The sequence below is a fragment of the Balaenoptera physalus genome (genome assembly GCF_965194825.1).
Source record: "Balaenoptera physalus genome assembly, chromosome: 10".
In the NCBI taxonomy this organism is placed as follows: Eukaryota; Metazoa; Chordata; class Mammalia; order Artiodactyla; family Balaenopteridae; genus Balaenoptera; species Balaenoptera physalus.
Window position 1 is genome coordinate 81,583,572 of NC_138889.1, and position 13,707 is coordinate 81,597,278.

A 13,707-nucleotide genomic window follows, 5' to 3' on the forward strand; every position below is an offset into this window, starting at 1 on the left:
CTTCTTCCCAATCTGGAGTTTTCCATTTGCTTCTGTTGGGGAGAAAAAGCTTTTCCTATATCCTGTTGGATTCACACTTGGGAACTGAGAATTAAACTGACAAAAACCGGACTTCCTTGGAGGCGCAGTGGTTAAGAATCCGTTTGCCAATGCAGGGCACATGGGTTCAAGCCCTGGTCTGGGAAGATCCCACATGCCGCGGAGCAACTAAGACAGTGCGCCACAACTACTGAGCCTGTGCTCTAGAGCCCACGAGCCACAACTACTGAGCCTGTGTGCCACAATTACTGAAGCCCGTGCACCTAGAGCCCATGCTCCACAACAAGAGAAGCTGCCGCAATGAGAAGCATGCACACTGCAACAAAGAGTAGTCCCCGCTTGCTGCAACTAGAGAAAGCCCGCGCAGCAACGAAGACCCAACACAGCCAAAAATAAATAAATACATAAATAAATAAATTTATATTTAAAAAAAATGACAAAAACCAGATTTTCAAGAGAAAAGACAAATTTAATCATTTACACATGAGAGTTCACAGAAAAAAATGTGACTCAAAGATGTGGGTAGAATTGGAGGAGGACAAGGAGGGCGCTAGAGGGCAAACAAATGACTTTTGGGAAAGATACGGTCCTTTAGGAGAATATATGGGAGATGACAGGTTTGTGACAATGGCTGTTTAGTGGGGTGTGGTGGCTTCTCGTCTCCAGTGATGAGTCAACCACCTTCTCTGGTTGCTCCTGGGGAAGGCATCTGTGGCGATGGAGGTTTTTGAGCTCTTTTGGGAGGCTCTGCTTTTAGGCAGATGAGAGACTTCAGGACCTCAAATGCCTTCTGCTCAAAATAACTTTTTTGCCACGCATATTCTGGACCCCTTCGCTTGTTCCTCAGGATTGGCTGACACAGCCTCACCTTTCTTCTGGTGACCACCCTCCCACTGCTTTACTTCTACTCAAGCTTTGCTAAGCGTTCTCTCTACCCAGCACCTTTCTCAATTCGAACATTCTTTTCAGGTTGCCATTCCTTCATTACCTCTTATTTGTTTGCCCTCTGGAGCAGACCTCTCAAGCATATCTGCCTCCCTCTTCTCTTCTTTTCATAGGGAATGCAAGAGCTAGTAATGGAACTTTTCTTTCTCAGCATCAGCTTTTTGCTGAAGGAAATTAATGAGGATTTATCATGTCAGGCGCTCTCTTTAAAAAGGCACAGAAGGGCACATTGATTTTCTTGATCTTCCCCTTTGATGTGAAGCTGAAAGCCAGAGCCACTCACTGTCCTCTTACCTACAGGGATCTTAAGCGTTCCATTTCGCTCTTACTGTTGACTTTGTATTAATCTGAACTTTTTTTTAAATGAACACATTAAACTAACAATAAGGAAAGATCAAATAGACTTTTCTCTCTGGCCTTCTTGACCCTTATTCCCACGTATGGGTTTTCCAGCATCACTTGAAGGTCCCTGGGTAGCCGCCTTCCCTCTACATCTGGCTTATGGAAAATAAATGCTAGACTGACACTGAGACATCATAATTTTGAATTTTGCTCTGTTGTTCATCTGGGTTATGACACACCACTAAGAGGCTGATAAAAATTCACCGATTTACCAAGCAAGACAGGCAATAATAAGGGACACATTTTTCTGCTACGGGTATGATAACTGTGAAAAGCACCTGCTGAGCAGGGGATAAAAAACTGGGATTCCAAGAATTATTTTTGCTCAGATATTAACTAGGTGTTTTACCATGAGCATTTTTTTGCCCTCCAAAAACTCGTACATGAGAATTTTTATCATTTCAATAAAACAGTAAAAATAGGGGATGTATACGAAAGCAATTTAAAAAATAATCTTAAGCTACCTGCAACAGGATCTAAGTGCATAAGGTGTTTAACAGTGAAAAGCACATCGATAATTCCAATAGTCTGTATTCACCATGACCCAAATGCTGCCATCATTATGGGAGATATGGGGCACATGTGACCTCCAACAAGAGAGCAGAAAAGGAAAGAGCCTTGCTGTGGACTCAGGCTTTGGAATCCAGCTAAATTCTAAGAGATACATCATACTAGGAAATTTCCTATGGCCTGGAGAATGCCACCATAACCCAGAGGTATTCCTTGGCAGTTGCCCCTAACATTAATGGGTTAGCCACCATGTCTGGGTTTCTAGTGACAGTCACCAAGAATTTTTCACAGACCAGAACTCTTAAATTTTAATTAATATAGATAAGGACCACTGGAATATTTGTTATAAATGCAGAGTCCCAGACCCCATCCTCAGAAATTGTTGATTGTGAAACAGTCCATGCCAATACCCACGAGACCTTGCACAATTGAGTCTCTGCCCATCCCTTCCACCTCAACTTGCACCAGGTTCCCCTTTTGTCTTTCGTCTCCAGCCCTTCCTTTTTGTCTGCAATGTTTCCTCCTGCCAAAAGTCCTTGTCATATACTATTCTTTGCACCTAAAACACCTTTTCCTTCTTGCTTCACTTAGTAAATTCTTAGTTCTATTTTAGATGTTAGTTAAAACTTTCCCTTCTACAGGGAAGTATTCTCTGACTTTCTAGGCTCAATCAGATACCTTAATTATAAGTTCCCTCTCACACTGTACAGCTTCCTCTCAGTAGAAATTTTATGTGTGTTTATGTAATTACTTAATTGATGTCTGACTCCTCACATAAGCCCTATGTGAGCAAGAAGTTTACCTTTTCCATGTTATCACCAGTGCCCATGACAGAGCTTAGCACACAGTAACTGTTCAGTATATGTTCAGCACGTGTTTTTTATCAAGGTTTTTTTGATGATTCTCTGAAAGTGGCCTATAAATAAGACCTTGAGAAATAATGAATTAAGAAAGCACTAACCTACCTTGCTCCTCTAAGAACAACCTATAAGAAAAAACTCAAGACTCTTTTTCAGGAAATAATTCTATTTCCTGAGCAAATTAGGAGTCACAGAAAATTAACAACACAAGTCCAAGGTGTCTGACTGATAAGCCACACCACATAAATTAGGAAATCAGTCATCCATCATTCCATATCATTTGTGGGCTCAAGTTCATCAAGACTATATACACTTTTATGCAATGTATATATATATATATAAATTTTTAGAGAAGCACTTTCTTTATTTTTTTTTTGGCTGTACTGGGTCTTTATTGCTGCGCGCGGTCTTCCTCTGGTTGTGGCAAGTGGGGGTTGCGGTGCACAGGCTTCTCATTGTGGTGGCTTCTCTTGTTGCAGAGCACAGGCTCTAGGCACGTGGGCTTCAGTAGTTGTGGTGCGCAGGCTCAGTAGTTGTGACTTGTCAGTTCTAGAGCGCAGGCTCAGTAGTTGTGGCGCACGGGCTTAGTGGCATGTGGGATCTTCCCGGACCAGGGCTCGAACCCACGTCCCCTGCATTGGTAGTCGGCTCCTTAACCACTGCGCCACCAGGGAAGTCCCCTATGCAATACATTTCATACTGGATATTTTCTCAGTCTTCTTGTTTTATTTAAAAATCAAAGAGATTGTAGTTTTTAATAGGAGGTCCCACATGCTTTGACACCTTCATGCCAACATGACTTTAATGATACTGTGGGACATCTTCTGGGCTCCTCATATAAGCATCATAGGTGTGCCAGAATGAGACAATATGTCAGCTCTCTTAAGCAGTATTTTATTCTGCCCTAAGCAATATTTAATTCCTCTATTTTTATTAACTATTAAACAGGGTCACTTGCTCAGAAAGTATATTCTTTAACTCTCTTAGGATACATTTTAGCATTCAATAATTTCACAGGTAGGACATTTTCATTAGGATACAGAGAATGGGCAATATCTACAGCAAAATCCTGGACTCCTCCAAGGCTGGATACATAATTTGCAGGACCCAGTACAAAAAGAAAATGTAGAACCCGTTGTTTAAAAACTAGGAGTAGGAAAATGCCATTAGTGGAGCATTTTCCTTTCTTCCGAGTCTTCAGTGTTTCATGTGTTTTTATTGACTATTTAATGTTCCAAGTAAAGAAAAATTAAAATTTTAACTTACTAGCATATTTTTTTTTACTATTCATCTGTTATGCAAGGCCAGTTTTGAATGAATGCACCATTTAAATTGCATGTAGAATCACTGAAATTAACAGAATTCCTAAGTTTATGGCTTGACCAGGGACGGTGCCTAAAACTGGCCAGAGCAATAAACACAAATCATATTCAGGAAGATTGGAAAGAGAAATAAAGCATCCCCACACTCACAGAGCTTGTCAAGAGAGTTCTCCTAGGCAAGTGACACTCATGGGGCAAGTGCAGACTCACAGAAACCAGTAGCCCCATTCTACCACAAGCCTGAGGGTTCTAGGTTAACCCTTCCACCAGCTGCCAGACTGATGTGCCACATCTTCAACTGAAGCAAATTTTAAGATCATCTAAATAAATCTACACATATTTTACATGATGAAAGTGAAGTACAATGAGTTAAATAACTCATTCCTTGGATCACTGTTCATTAGTGACAAAACAACGGTCACAACCTTCATTTTCTAAATTTCACCCCAGAGATTTTTCTCTAACAAAACATGTTTTCCAAATAATAACATCTCCAAATATTCTCCAACACCATAAATGGAAATATCCAGTTGTTTCAATTTTTTTTTTTGCAGGAAGGCAACTAAACTTTACTGAAGAACTGTTATGTACATATTGTTTTTGTTTAAATTAAACTTTTTAGGACATAATTGTAAATGCATATGCAGTTACAAGAATAATATAGAAAGATCTTGTATACTTTTGAACCATTTTACCCAAAGGTAACATCTTGCAAAACTACAGTGCAATATCATAGCCAGGACATCAGCTTTGATACACTCAAGACTGAGAATCCTTCCATCACCACATGATCCTCCCTATTGCCTTCACATAGCCACATCCACTACCCTCTCTTACCACGTTCCTGACCCCTGGCAATCACTAACATGTTCTCCATTGCTATCATTTTTGTCAATTCAAAGTTGTTATATACATAGAATCATACAGTATGTAAACTTTTGGAGTTGGCTTTTTAAACTCAGCCTAATTCCCTGGAGTTTCATCCAGGCTTTTGCAGGTTTATTATTTACTGCTGAGTAGTATTTCATAGCTTGGATGTAGTACAGTTTGTTTAATCATTCGCCCATTGAAGGTGTGCTGTTTCCAGTTTGATACTATTACAAATAAATTTGCTATGAGAATTTGTGTGTATGTTTTTGTGTAAACATAACTAACTTTTTGTATTTCATGTGTATTATATAGTCTCCATAGTATAGATAGCATATAGTATATAGTATGGTGGATATCACATGTATATATACTAATATACATATTATGTACAATATATATTGTAACACATGGTGTCTACATATAATGTAACTTTTATATTGTATTAATTTTGTTTACCACAATCTTAGTGACTTAAACAACACAAATTTACTATCCTATATTTCTAGAGATCAGAGGTCCTAAAATGAAGGTGTCAGCAGGATGGCTCCTTCTGGAAGCTCTAGGGAGAATCTGTTTCCTTCCCTATCCATCTTTGAAAGGCCATTCTCACTTATCACCTTTTCCTTTTCTTCCATCATCACTTCACCTTCTTTCTTACATTGCCTCTATTGCTTCCTTCTTATAAGGACTCTTGTGATTACATCGGGTCCATCTAGATAACCCAGGCTAATTCCCCCACCTCAATATCCTTAGCTAGATTATATCTGCAAAGTCCCTTTTGCCATGGAAGGTAACATATACACAAACTCTGTGGTTTAGGGGATGTACATCTTTGTGGGGACATTATTCTGTGTACCATATATAGGGTAATATACTATATAGCATATATTACATGCAATATATTTATAACAATGTATAGATAGATTGCACATACATAATACATAAACATTCATACACAGACTTACAGGATAGTGTCTGTCTTCTTCACTGCTATATTGCCAGATCTATTGAGAATAGTGCCTCACACTGAACCTCACTCAATAAAATATTTGATAAATAAATAAGACCCTGTATCTTCTTCAACTTATGGAGAATATTTACTAACAAGCTTCCCTTACTTAAAGAAAAAGATAACAAGGATTTTGTAATACGTATACTAAAGCTTGTTTGGAGGCAAACAATAATTATGATTGTTGTAACATCAAACATCATTAAATCTACTGCAAAAATCTTCCAGCTAAATGTAGGGATTTGAAAATGTCTTGATTTTGCTTAAAGCTTTGTTTCTGCAAAATAAAGAGAAGTAAGATGGAGGAATACTGTCCTAGATCTAATTGCAATCAATGAGGAATAATAGCTGTTAAGATAGACAGCTGAGACCCCTGACAGTGGCCCTTGATTCATTGAGGGTGGTCATTATTGAAGACAAGACAACATGGTTGGATCAGACATATCTCTTGGGTCCTAAGTTCCTAAAAGACAACACAGATCACAAAGAATGGGAAAGGATGAAAGGGATGTTCTGACATTACTATTAAGAGCTAATACTCTACTGTGAGGTGATGGATGTGTTAATTAACTCAGTAGTGGGAATCCTTTTACAATACAGATGTACATCAAGTCATCACTTTCTGCACTTTAAATATATCACATTTCTATTTGTCAATTATACTCAGTAAAGCTGATAAACAAACAAACACTCTTGAATCAACTGGGTGTCACTGAAAGAAAGGAAATAGGGATTGAGCAACCTACCAAGGGACACGCAAACTATTAACCTCCAAATGTATATTCTACTTTTACTACTAATATTAACTCATAAACATTTCATCCTGTCATTAGATCTTTACATACACAATGACTTACATATAATTCCATCGTTTCCTGTATTTGCCTTGCCGTAAAAAAGGTTTGGAAACATGGATCTCTCTTACATCTCCTTACATCCTATATATAGTTCTCATCATCTTCTTAACCATTCACCTTCATTGTACCTTCAAGTAACCTCAACATGTGTGCTCTCTTCTTGCTAGACTGTCTTTTGCAAACTTAAGTGTTTGATGCAAACAATGCAAGGAAGAAACTACAGGAAAATTAGAAGATTTTTTTTAACTTTATTTTTTTAAGAAAGCCAGTTACAGGTTCATGGGAGCAAACAGCTAGTAACCAACTAAACAAGGGCAAGTCTATAACACAAATCCTGTTTAATAGGACTAGCAAGGTCTGGGGTCATGAAAGGTACAAGAACAGTTTCACTATGAAACTAGTGACTGTTTATGTTTATAGAGTAGCAGAGTCATCTCAAGAAAATAGGGTCACAATTCCAAACAAGCTACTGCTCTGACCTCATTAGCCTGCTTACAAATGCCTTATTATTCATTTCACCTATGTTAGCTTTTTACAAGTTCTCAGAGCAACTTTATAAAGCAGATATCATTGTTCCGACTTTACAGAAGGGGAAACTTAAACTGATAGTTTATTTGACTGGGTCCTCACCATTTGGTTTTTTAGCTCAGAAAGCATCTGCTTAAAAATGTCTTTCTTCATCACCTTATCCATCACTACCAACCCTTCTTTAATCTGCATCATATAACTCTCTTACTTTTTTGTTACAATTCTCATTTTATGTTACATTTAAATTTATTTATTTATTTTTTGGTCTGTCTCTACCACACAAATATGGAAACTGTTTGAGGGTACAGTATGCATTTGTCTTGGTTTCTTCTGTTTTCCCAGAGCCAAGAATGATAACTGGCCCATAATCAGCACTCAGCATTTATTTTGGAGAGATCAAACACCCAGATTTTGTGGACTGCAGAGATGTGACTACATATAACAGGAAAATTCAGAAACATACATAAGTTTAGAATCAGGCATTTAAATTTAGCCTGGTACTTCTTTTATGGAAAATATGATACATTTAGGGAAAAACGTAATTTTTTAAGTGACAGAATTTGAGGAATAAAAAGTTTAATAACTGTAATTTTTCTGTGCTTATGTGGCAATTTTGTCTAGTTGCAGAGTGAAATGCAGTAAAAATCATTGTGCTGGCAATGAAATTAGCAAGTATATCAAAAGTTCCTTGATCTTTTTATCTATTACATTTCAAAAATGCCACTCGTCACACACTGCAAAATATCTTCATGTAATATGAACACATCTTCCAGGTCATTTTTGCAAATGTGGATAATAAAATTCATTGTTTTCCTTTTTGCTGTTAGCATGATATACTCTCATGCTATTGGTGCTTTAAAAAATGTTGGACATGGGCCAAGTTGTAATCAAGTAAAAATATTTAGGCTAGGCTAGGTAATTCAGATAATTTAGATTAGGCTAGATAATTTCCCAAGCACTTTAAGTGGCTGCAACTTAGTTCTCTTAAACAGCATTGGCTCCATTCCTGTCAACAGATTGGAGTAATAGAGATACCTGTCAATGGGAAATTTTTCAAAAAATCCTTTCAGACATTGACAAGTTGAATGATCTGTCTTGCAGGTGGACCATGTTCAGGTTCTTTGTGTCTAGTAAACAGACACCACAAGTGGTTTCCTGTCAGGCAGGTGCCAATGAAAAGTTTTCTTTTGCTTTTTTGAGAATAGGTAATTCACTTCATTAACTAAGCAGAAAAAATATCACGCCCATTTTGTTTCTACACCAGAGGTAACAAGTGATTTTTTAGTAACAGACATAGTTCTAGGGTCCCCACATATCACATATCCCTTTAGATTTAATAACTAGTATACCTAACAGCCACAGACATTAGGATTTGAAAATATTTGTTTTAAAAGGATAAGTCTGATCACTTTGTAGGAAGTAACACATAAGCCTTAAAAACAAATTTCTTCCAAAAAGTGATAGGAGTCCGAGGAGAGCATATTAAAAATGGAAAAAAAAAATATTTGTTTGTTTCAGTCCTCAAATCTTTACTGAGTATCGGCCAGATGCTATGTCCTATGTTAGACAACGTCTATCAGGTCTTTCTGTGAGTTATTTCTACTTTCCCTTCAGGCCTCAGCTGAGGAATCTTGTCCACAGAGAAGCCTTCCAAGAGTGGACCTTGTATTGTTTGATTCCCTTGTCATATATCCCTATATCCACCTTTATGAATCAATTATGAATATTATCATTCTTAATTTATGATGTGTGCCTTTCCCAACTGTCTGTAAGGTTCCAGAGATTAGAAACTGTGTCTGTTTTGTTTATCAACCCATCTCCAGTATCAATTACTGACTGCCATAAAACAGTTGCTCAATTGTTTCAGTATATGTATCTTGCATAAATGCAAATAATGAAAAATAAAATAATAATACGTAAAATGTAGATCTGCTAAAAGATACAGTAGGGGCCTATGACTTATATAAACACTGGTACCTGTAAAAGTCAGGAAAATTTTCATAGGGAGAAGACAATATAATTTACTTTGCAAAGAAGGTAATCAGGGCCAAGCAGATATAAGGGCAGTCAAAAGGAAAAAAGGGTGTAAGCCCAGAATGTATGGAAATCTACAAACTGGAGCATAGACTGTGAGGTACAGAAGTGCCAGGAAATGAATCCAGGGAAGCAATGCTTTCTAGTGGTCAAGCAGCAGTGACAGTGGCTGCTGCCACATCACTCCCACATTTCCATATACTGCACCAGTAAAGAAGCAGTGGACCAAATGGATTTCAACAGTTTAATATTCACTCTGCATCAGGCAGCATGAGCTTCGTGTTTCTTTTCCCCTGTCCCCAAGTCCCACGGGGAAGATAGGAAGCAGGCCCAGGTGAACAATGCACAGTGGATCTATAATACAACTGAGGAACCCAAGCTTTGTAACCCCACACCCCCATTTTTATAAAGAGAAACCTGAACAACCTTTGCCTGGCAGGGAGGCATTATCTTTATTATCCTAGTTCAGAAATATATCTGCCTTCTGACCAAGAGGGAGAAACTACCTCTAGTTTCCGCAGCTGTCTGCTATGCAAACCTCCTTGTGAACCAACTCTGTCACAGGGTAATGTAGAAATGTCTTGGAGAGAACTGCTTCTCAACAGTGGTGAGAATACATTTTTGAAAAGGCTTCTTTATTCATTAAGACATTTTAATTTATATTTTTCTGTTGATGGGGAGATAATGACTAACCATATGTGAATGAAAAGTGGTACCATATTTCTAGATGAGAGAGTTAAAAAAATGTTCTTATCAAGGATGATAGGTGAGTAGTAGTTGTCTCATATCTCAAATACCCAAACACTAAATGCCTAGAATATCCAACCAATTTCGTCACTGGACCTATCTTTTGAGATATATGCATAGAAACTCTTAGTGGAATGTAAATTTATAGTGATGACTAGAGTTTTAAACTTTTCTGGGTTTCTTTAGAATTTTGTCTGTGTCAATTCACAACTTTGAATTACTCTTCATATTTTATAGCACATAAAACCTTTATGGCATATAATGTGATTCTTTTGTTAATCTGATTCATATCATCTTCCCAAAAGCCAGATTTTCTTTTGTCCTCCAAATTTCAATAAGAGATGTTTTTTTCCTCCTTGCAATGACTTATTTCAGAACAGTAACTTTTTATGAACAACTATGTCTATTACAAAGTTAAGTTTCAGAGTTGCTTTACACTTAGATCTTCTTCTAGTAAAAATGTTCCCACAGTGAAGATTTTCTCTTTGAAATGTTAATAAAGCTGAGGAGAGGATGTTAGGTGTAGAAAATGAGAGCTATACTCTTTGCTTTCTAGACAGGTATTAAATTAAAATTAATCATAAATTTAATTCACCAGAGATGGTGGATGTTTGAAGGAAAACAAGAATGAAAATGGGTCTAATTCACTCATTTGACATTTATTTAGTGTTTTATGTAGTCTAGGCCTTCTCACGTTTTCGTGGAATCACAAGAAAAGAATAATTCTTGGTGTATACCCTCAAGGAGCTTTCAGCATAGTGAGATAAACAAAAGGAAGAAACCCTTTTTAAAAAGCATGGAAACCTTGAATATATTAATACACACAGTAGCATAAGAAGTTTCTCCCCATGGAGTTTTATACAAAGTTGTTTAGCAGAGAACCAGAATGAGATATTGGTTTTAAGGTATGAGAAGAGATTAATAAAGTAGAGTCTGAAAGGAATGATAGAAAGAATGGTATGTCACATTAAAGGAAATATGTGAAAATGTGTGCCATTTTAAGGAAAGCCTAGAATGTGTGTGAGGGGCAGGGCTGGGATTACAAGCTGAAGGAGTCACAGGAAAGGGACAGGATATGGTTGGAGCAGGTCACAAATGTCCTTGGATGCCTGGCTGCACAAGCGCTTTGATTTTATTTTTTTAGAGGTGATATAAATCAACAAGAAACTTTTGACCCCTGTTCTAAAAAGGGTAATTCAAAAATATTGTGGGAGTGTTTTGGGAGGAGACAAACCTGGATGCAAGGTAGGACTCCAGTTGAAATTGGAACATTAGAAGTGAGAACTGTGAAAAAATAAGGAATTGGAATATATTTCCAAAATTGATACTATTTGGTAACTGGCTGTTCAGGGTATGGGTATGAAAACAGAAGTAAGAAAGATCATGAGATCTGGAGTTCAAACTAGAAATAAACTAGTATTTTGGGGAGACTGAAAATGAATTGGAAAGTAAGATAACATGAAAAAGAGCTTAGAGTTCATCCACATTGTCATCCAGATGCCTTAATGCATTCTTTGAAGCAGAAAACTTTATTTAATGTGACTGTGTATTAGTAACTTCACTGGAAGGTCTGAACCTAGAAAACAGATATGAACAATCTGATTCATGTCCCTCTTTGCACTTAATCAATGAAATTGCAAATCAACAAAATGGAGTGTAAATAACTTGGCAGTTTTTCTAATAGTGTTGTGAGATTAATTATCAATAAAATCAATGTATTGTATACCAGAAATATCCTATTGAAACTTTGCAAAATCAAAACAAACAAATCATGTGTTTATTTTCTTCCCTTGTGAAGGAGGAAATGATTGTTTGGTCAATGTAATTGATATATCATTATGTGAAGTATAGTAATAACAACTGTACACCTTTCTCAGTGCTGGAGCACTGCCTAGAAAATAGTGTGTCCTTAATAAGTATTTGCATGAAAGAAAAACTCAGTTCTCCAGATGTTATCTGCAGACTCTAGTATGTCAGTAGAATTTAAAATTTTACATGTGACCTTTAATAATTCAAGTTATTCTTGTGTTAACTATTTTAACATCATAAATTTTAAGCTGATATTAAGCTATAATTGCATAAAAGTCTTTAAAGGTGCTCAGTAACTTTTTGTTTGAGGTCATATTTCCCAATAGCTGAACTCAGGCCCAGCCCAGGAGAATTCAAGGATCACAGTGGTTTAGTGTGTCAGTGAAGAGATGGGTGCCCCTCTGTGAGTCTGGCACTGTCTAATCTGGGTTATAAACTAGCAAAGCTCAAAGAATACATGCCTTCCCTGCTCAGACTCAGATCTACTCAGAGAATGTGCCTCTACCTTAAACATGAAAACTCCTAGTAATTCCTCACCCCTACAGGGCTGGGTTTGTTCAAAACTGGTCTGACAATTTGGCATTTGGAGAGTGTGAATTAGGATAAGGGAAAGTCAGTAACCTTGAGTTATGAGGTCATGATTTACAGAATACCGATAAGAGGTCTCGGCTCCAGAGGAACTGTATTTATTTGAATCCTGGTTCTGCCAGTTACTTACTGAAAGTATCTAGCATTCAACAAACTTGTCTGCTCATTCCAAAATAATAGTTGATGTTAATTATATGCCAATTATCATTCTTGGCTCAAGGAATACAGAAGAAAACAAGACAAATGCATTCTGTACCCTCAGAGAGTTTCCATTCTTATGGTAGAGATAACCAAAAAAAAAAGTTAAATGAAATATAAAATTAATATTGTAGTAAAGAAATTAAAATAATATTACATGATGGGGCAATACAGGAAAGGGAACATATTGAAAGAAAGGCCGATTCAAGTCTCTATTGACAACCTCGATGGGGTTTACTAGGAGCAGGGCATGCAAGGGAAACACCAGGGTGCTGCACATCACAGACCATCAGAGCAGGGAGGCATCCGCTAGTCCAGGGCTGCTCTAATCACCACTCACTGAAGACCAAAGAGAAAATAATCGCAATGGAGTAAACTGATGAGATACCAAGTTTAATTTTTATTGCATGCTTTTTTTCTTCAGTTGTGCACATACATGTATAACATTCCTGACTTGCTCACAGAACACACCCTGGTTTTAGACAGGACCCACTTCTTTACACTAAAAATTATATTTCATGATTATTTCACAGATATGGGGCGATAAGGCAGATACACCAGTATAAATTCAACACCATTCCAGAATACAGAACTCAACATGCCCACCATCCTGTTTGCAGGACACAGATATCCTTCTCCTATGTAGCACACAAGGAACACATCTATTACAACACTTAGGTATTCAAAATTTACATACAATTTCTCTCTATATATCCTGTGATACTGTTTGATATTCAATCTGGGACAGAAACTGAAGTATTACTCCCCCCCCCCTTTATATTTTGCTAATATATTTTGAGAGTGCACATTAAGATTAATTATATAAGATATATATTGGTGGCTATGAAGAGTGGCGGTTAAAGCATCTGGAGACTGAAAATAAGCCCATATGTCCTTGACTTAAGAGGGTTTTTTAAAGCTGATCAAAACTGATCAAAAAAAAAAAAAGGCAAGTATCTCCTTGAAGCCATTAAAGAAGAGGTTCTTTA

The 13,707-nt window shown here is 37.1% G+C and overlaps 1 long non-coding RNA gene and 1 pseudogene across 2 annotated transcripts in view; one reads left to right on the plus strand and one right to left on the minus strand.

Annotated features, from left to right (window-relative positions):
* The window catches only part of LOC309667810, a 481,076-nt gene that overhangs the window by 442,058 nt on the left and 25,311 nt on the right, over positions 1–13,707 (minus strand). The window lies entirely within an intron of this gene.
* LOC309636437 (NEDD8-activating enzyme E1 regulatory subunit pseudogene) overlaps positions 1–13,707 on the plus strand; it is a 47,050-nt pseudogene that overhangs the window by 13,476 nt on the left and 19,867 nt on the right. The window lies entirely within an intron of this gene.